Genomic DNA, 6,658 nt, shown 5'->3' on the forward strand with positions numbered 1-6,658 from the left:
AATTCTGAAAAAATTCTCATAGATGTAACTTTGAGGCTTTTTCGAAATATTCTATTTTCGAGATGGGATCTTTTAATGGTGTGGGAGCACCCCCCCCCCCACAAATTTGGACTAAACTTTTTAAAAAAAAACTCTGGAGCATGTGATATATCAAATTACCTATATGCTTTTGGGGGTGTTATCTGCTAACTTCACAATACACAATATTATAATAATGTACGATTATACATATTTTGTTGAGATATTCGAATTCAGTTCTCACGAGATTTAGCAAGATGTAATTTTAAAAAGAAATTTAAAGTCTGTCGCTCTATACATTATACATACACATCATGCCTATTTTGAACCCCTTGAAAATTTTCCAAAAATAAAAACCAAGAAAATGAATAATTTTTCTCTTTACTCTTTAGATTCCACTGTCACTTTTCCAGCTCCCTCGACCATCTCAGCTTTTGATAAAATTACCTTGAAAATTTTCACAAACTCCGAACTCGGCGAATTCACTCGTAGCAAGAGCAACGCTCGGTGAAAAATTCCTTTCGCGGTGTTTTATTTTTACTTAAGACGAGAAAAAGAATACATTGAATCGAGAGAATCGGTGGAACGTATTTTGTTTTACGACTGAAAAGCACCTACAAGAGTTCAAGAATACCGAAATTGCGAAATTGGACTAAGGGAAATATCCCTCGGGCCCAATAATTTGAGTTGCGGTGCTTATTGCCTATTACTTGCACTCTTCTGGAGGTTTCCTCGTAGCAATTTTAAGCATCGCGTCGTCTTGGTATACGCGACGAGAGCGAGAATTTCGTTTCCGCTCGCGACACCGAGTACATATATAGCGAGGTATATTTACTATAGTCTGACTTTTTTTATACCATTTTTGCTCGCTTTTTTCGTCCTCGTCGCGGTACATTTTTCATTTTACGATTTGAATATACTCGTACTTCGTGGTCTCTCTGCAGCTCTACTCATTCTCGTTGGTACGACGAGGACGAGGCATCTTCTTTACACGGTTATGGAAAGACGCGCGTTGAAACTCCCAACACTCCAACAACATGGGGCTGATGAACGGTTCTGCTTATTACACATCGTGCATCGATGGCTTTGGCGATTCTAATTTTAGATACGACCATTTCGTATTTATTTGAAAAATTTGCGCTAAAAACGTTGCAAATCAAAACTATACGATAGGGTAAATTAAAGTAGGTACCGGTAGAAGCAATATCTGCGTTAAAGTTGAGATATCTTAAGAACACGATGTTTATTTATTTCAACATTTTTCATCCAATTTTTTTATCGAGTAAAATTTTTCCTTTGTTGTTTCGTTAACCGTAATGATTTTCAATTTTTTCCTTATTTTGTTTCCAGTACGGCAAAGCGACTCTTCTTTTCTTGCTCGACAGTTCATTCGTCTATTTACGTAATGCTTTTATTGTACCGTGTGAGCGTTTTCGAGCCACCCGCGCCCCCTCCTCGCATCCTTTTACGTTTCCATTCACGTTTCCAATTCTCTCGTACATTATTTGAGTGTTTGTTTCTCTCTTTCTTTTCACCTTTTTTTATTTCATCATTTTATTCAGTATCGGGCTTTCTGCTGTTGTATCTCATCCTACGCGTGCCATATTTGTCGCGCGAATCGCGGCGACGATTTTTTAAAATTATCCCGCGTACGTATTGTTTGGTTTGAATTCGTAAACAAGTAGCATGTTCTCTGGTCAAGTAGGGCGAATATTGGTACTGTTTGCTTAGGCAATTTCACATCGCTGGCCAATTCAAGTATACGAACGAGGGAGGAAAAAAAAATTCAGCTAAATGTTGGCGTTTCGTACGGTTCAATTCGGCTCGGACTCTGAAGGCGTATTTGTTTTACAACCCGCAGCAGAAAATATTTGATCGTTGGAAATGAAATTAAAATTGATTTCGTCTTCGGAGACATGTGGATTGCGGAACGTATAGCAGCTTACAATCTATATGTATATCTAGATAAAGTCCTGTTTGTTTGCTTTCGCAGCGTCTCCTTTCTTGGGTCCTGTGCCTCGACGCGGTTCTGTAACATTTATTTTATTTAACGCGAGAGCAAGTTTTTCGGCCAACGAAATCATATTTTCGCCAAAACGATGAGTAGGTATGTTTTTGATATGAACAAATGACGCGATGAGACCGGTATAATTTAGTCAGAATTTCTCATTCTCTTTATACGAATGTTTTTAGCCCAAAAAACCGACGGGCCTTGAAGCATATTGAGCCTTCTACACGCAGGGAGTCTATTCTTTCGATGTTTTCCGATTTTCCAGACCAATTTTTCCAATCCAGACCATTTGAATAACACTCAACTCAACTCAAAAAGTAGGAGGAAGATGAGTTTGGTGGAAAAGAAGCTTTAAATTTATTCAAACCAAAATTTTTTCAAGGTCAAAATGTTTCAATTTACCAAAAAAAAAAATCGAAAAAATGACGAAAACCAAATTAAATTGAAAATTACAAAAAGGTTGATTTAAGTAATGAAAAAAAAAGTAAAGCTGGTAATTTTAGCAAAGGAACAGGACTTTCTTTCTAGATAGCAAGACTTTTTATAGCAGTTTAGGTTTTAAAAAACGCTTTTTGATACGAAGTTTGGCAAAAAAAAGGCTTTCATTTGACAATTTTGAAAAAAAACATCTTTTTCACAAAAATGATAATTTTTTAGCAATTTTAGCAAAAATGGAACTTTTTGGCAATTTTGGCAAAAAAACCGAACAAACGGGACTTTTTGACAATTTCCAATTTCGTCACAAAACGGAAAATTTTAGCAATGGAAAGAACCAGGACTTCTTTTGACACATTCGACAAAAACAGGGCTTCTATCAGATAATTTTGGAAATAAACAGAACTTCTTAGACAAAAATTAGAACTTTTAACAATTTTGACAAAAATTTGGACTTTTTTTTATACAATTATGAATTATAAAAAGAAACTGTTGGATAACTTTGACAAATTAAATCGAGATTTTTTTGACTTTTAACAAAAAACAAGATTTTTTTGCCAATTTCGGCAAATTTAAAAAAAACACAAAAAACTGTTTTTTGGCATTTTTTTTAAAAAACGGGGGGTTTCAAAATTATTGGGGTCAAAATGTTTCATTTAGAAAAAAGAACTCGAAAAAATGAAAAAAATTGAAAATTACAAAAAGATTTATTTTAGAATGTTTCACAAAAGTCAAGATTTCTTTCGCAATTTCAGCAGCAAAAAATGAAACTTTTTAGCAATTTTGGCACATTTGTCAAAAACAGCTGGCTTTCATCACATAATTTCGGAAATAAACAGAACTTCTTAGACAAAAATTAGAACTTTTGACAATTTTGACAAAAATTTGGACTCTTTTTAAATACAATTTTGAAATATAAAAAGAAACTGCTTGATGATTTCGACAAAAAAATCGAAATTTTTTGGATTTATAATAAAAAACAAAAAATGTTTGCCAATTTTGGCAAAACCATTAGGTATATTTTTTTTAAAAAACACAAAAAAACTGATTTTTTGACTTTTTTTTCAAAAAACAGGGTTTTTAAAATTTTTTGAGGTCAAAAATGTTTTAATTAGGAGAAAAAGCTCAAAAAAATGAAAAAAAATTGAAATTTACAAAGTTATTTTTTTGAATTTTCGGCAAAAAATGTAACTTTTTGACAGTTTTGACAAAAATGTGGACTTTTTTTTTGCAATTTTGAAATAAAAGAAACTTTTTGATGCTTTTGACAAAAGAACAAAATTTTTGGATTTTTAGCGACAAACAAAATTTTTTTGTCAAATTTTGGCAAAACCATGAAACTGTTTTAAAAAACACAAAAAACAGGGCTTTTTAGACATGTAAAGCAAAAATTGATCAGTACTTTTTGGTATGTATTCAAAAATTTTGAAAAAAACTTGTGTCTTTGGCTTTTAGCGAAAAACATACATTTTTTGTCACTTTTGACAGAACATTGGACTTTTTTGGGAGTGCGGGGGGGGGATTTAGATAAATAAAGAACTTTCACTTGGTAATTTTGGCGAGAAAAATCTGGATTTTTCAAGTAATCTAAAGCATAAATCGATATTTTTGGATGTTTAGGCTTCAGGCGATAAAGCAGTAAGTTTTCAGCAATTTTGACGTAATTGGGACTTTTTGACACTTTTAACAAAGAATTGGACTTTTTTGACCACCAAGGCGAAAATAAGGGGATTTTTGTGGCCAAAAACCGGGACACACCGACAAAAAAAGGCAACATAAAAGTAAGAGAAACGGCTATTTTATAAAATTCTCTGACTTCGGAGTGAAAATTTTAAATTTTCCTGATATTTCCATGACTTTTCCACAAGGGTAAAATTCCACGACTTTCCCAAAGGATGAACCCCTATTTATTCTTTGGAAAACCGGAACTTTCACTTTTACAAATGGTTTGAAAAAAAAAAGGTCACTTGTTGCAGATCTTTATCAAAACTCATCAATCAAGACAGATTCATAAAGGAAGCACAACAGTAATAAGACGAAGATTTCGACTCGAGGAAAAAAAACAAAGAAAACAAATCTCTAATTGAAAAAGGACATAGCGTAATGGTTATAAAAACCTGGCTTACCCGAGGCCCGTGTACACGTAACGTGGTATCATTTATGTAATAAAGATATAGGAGGTACATTTGGAGTCGGCGGTGGCTGTTGTTGTCGCCCAGAGATGTGCACATCCACATACACATACCTCGGTTGGAAAGATCGAGCAACAGTAAGAGAAGAGAGGGCGAGGAGAGTAGCCGAAAAAGCCAATATAAGGTTATAAGTTCTGCTTACTATACGTCAGTTATATAGAGATTAAGTTCAGTGTAATGTCTTTACCGCTACATAGAAGCAGCCACTCAGTAAATCTCAGTGGGAATTTAACACTATCATTCCTGGTTAGAGAAAAGCCCGTTACTTCTTTGGTTTACAAGCGTATATCATCTTTAGCTTTAGTATGTGTTTGTAGGGGTGATGGCAGTGTGAGTTTTATGTGATACGTACTACCTACCTAGGTCGTCTTATCCTTTTTCGTTTTTTCGACTTTTTTTTTTCGAAAGTTGCACTCCCTCGTATGTGGTATAGAAGACTATGTTTTTCTTTTAGTCTCCATATGTGGTCTGGATATACTCACACGTTCGCGTATGTCATCGGATAGTTGATATTTTTCACTTCTAACTTAATTATAGGAGAAAAGGTGGGAGAGCAGGTTCAAATTGTCGAAGACGAACGTCACAGTGATACGATATTTGATGGAGATGCTGTAGGATGGTGTTATACCTACGTTAACTAACCTAATGACATTTTCGACCAAAAAGTATTCCTTTGTTGTCTCGTAGATGCGAAGTTTTTTTTAACGCGAAAAAAATAAAACGAGTTAAAGTTTAACAAACTCGAAACGAAGAACGAATTTCAAGCACCGTCGATCTTGAAACTTTAATATTTTTAACCTTGCACTTGAGTTAGGTTGAGGGTAAAAATCGTTTCAATCTTTTTTCTTTTTTTTTAATGTAATTAGCACGGTTTGTAAGATTTTAAGAAAATATTTTCTTAAAATTATTAATAATTTGAGACTTGGGAATGGTTGTACATATTCTTGACTCCTTACTGTGTAGGTCTACTTCACAAATTCATCCCACAGTAAAAAAATTGAAATTTTCTCAAAATCCCAACCCCGAATTGGGGCCCTAAAAAAGATTACCTGTTCAAAATCCCGTAATAAAAAGAACTTGTTTTTGAAGCAGTAAAACTTCTCAAAAATAATATTCAATGACTGGCCAAATTGCATAAAACTTATCTGAGTATCCAGTTCAAGAGCTCAAAACAACCTAATGAAAATTCAATAGCCAAAAATCCAAACTCTCGACTCCTTTTCCTCACTTAGATTTTAAAATCTGACAATTTTCAAAAAATGTTAAAATCTCAAGATCAGGTTTTCCTATTATTTCATTCATCTTTTTGAGTGTTTTTCCACTTTTATGAAATATTTGAAGAAAAAGTAAGTCAGGTATTTGGAGAAAATTTTTATTGAAGAGGTCGTAAAATATTTTGTTAGTACCAAAAAAGTAGGTAATTTTCAGTTTATTTCCATCTCAAGATGGTAAAATTGCATATGCAGAATTGAACAACTGGTTTTCATTTAATACACATTCATGGTGTAAGGTAAGTACATCAAAAGATCACCCGAGCCAGAAAAAATTTTTTAAACAATTTTTGATACAGTCATATGAAAATTTTTCCAAAAGTTTCCTACAAAAATAATTAAAATTTCATCCTTCAGATCATCCGAAAGTTTCAACGTGTTAATTAAGAGTAATTATTAAAACCTATAAAAATTATCCAATTAGCAGACGCGAACAGTTGGTCGGTTTATTTCATCATTATTGATCGACGTAATTCCAATCAAGTTCGTAAACAATTTCAAAAAACCGCTTTTCAATCATTAAAATACCTATACCTAGTTGTAGTCGTCATCGACGAAAACAATGCTTAATATACCAAAAAATACTTCAATTCCTCCACCAAAAATCACGCAATTGGCATGCACTTTGAAAACCACGAAAATCAACTTACCTCGACTGTTTTCGACGACAATTTTTAAAATTACACAATCGCGTAACTTCGTATTTTCCAGGTTGTATAAACGAAGACTCA

The sequence above is a fragment of the Planococcus citri genome, chromosome 4, assembly GCF_950023065.1.
Source record: "Planococcus citri chromosome 4, ihPlaCitr1.1, whole genome shotgun sequence".
In the NCBI taxonomy this organism is placed as follows: Eukaryota; Metazoa; Arthropoda; class Insecta; order Hemiptera; family Pseudococcidae; genus Planococcus; species Planococcus citri.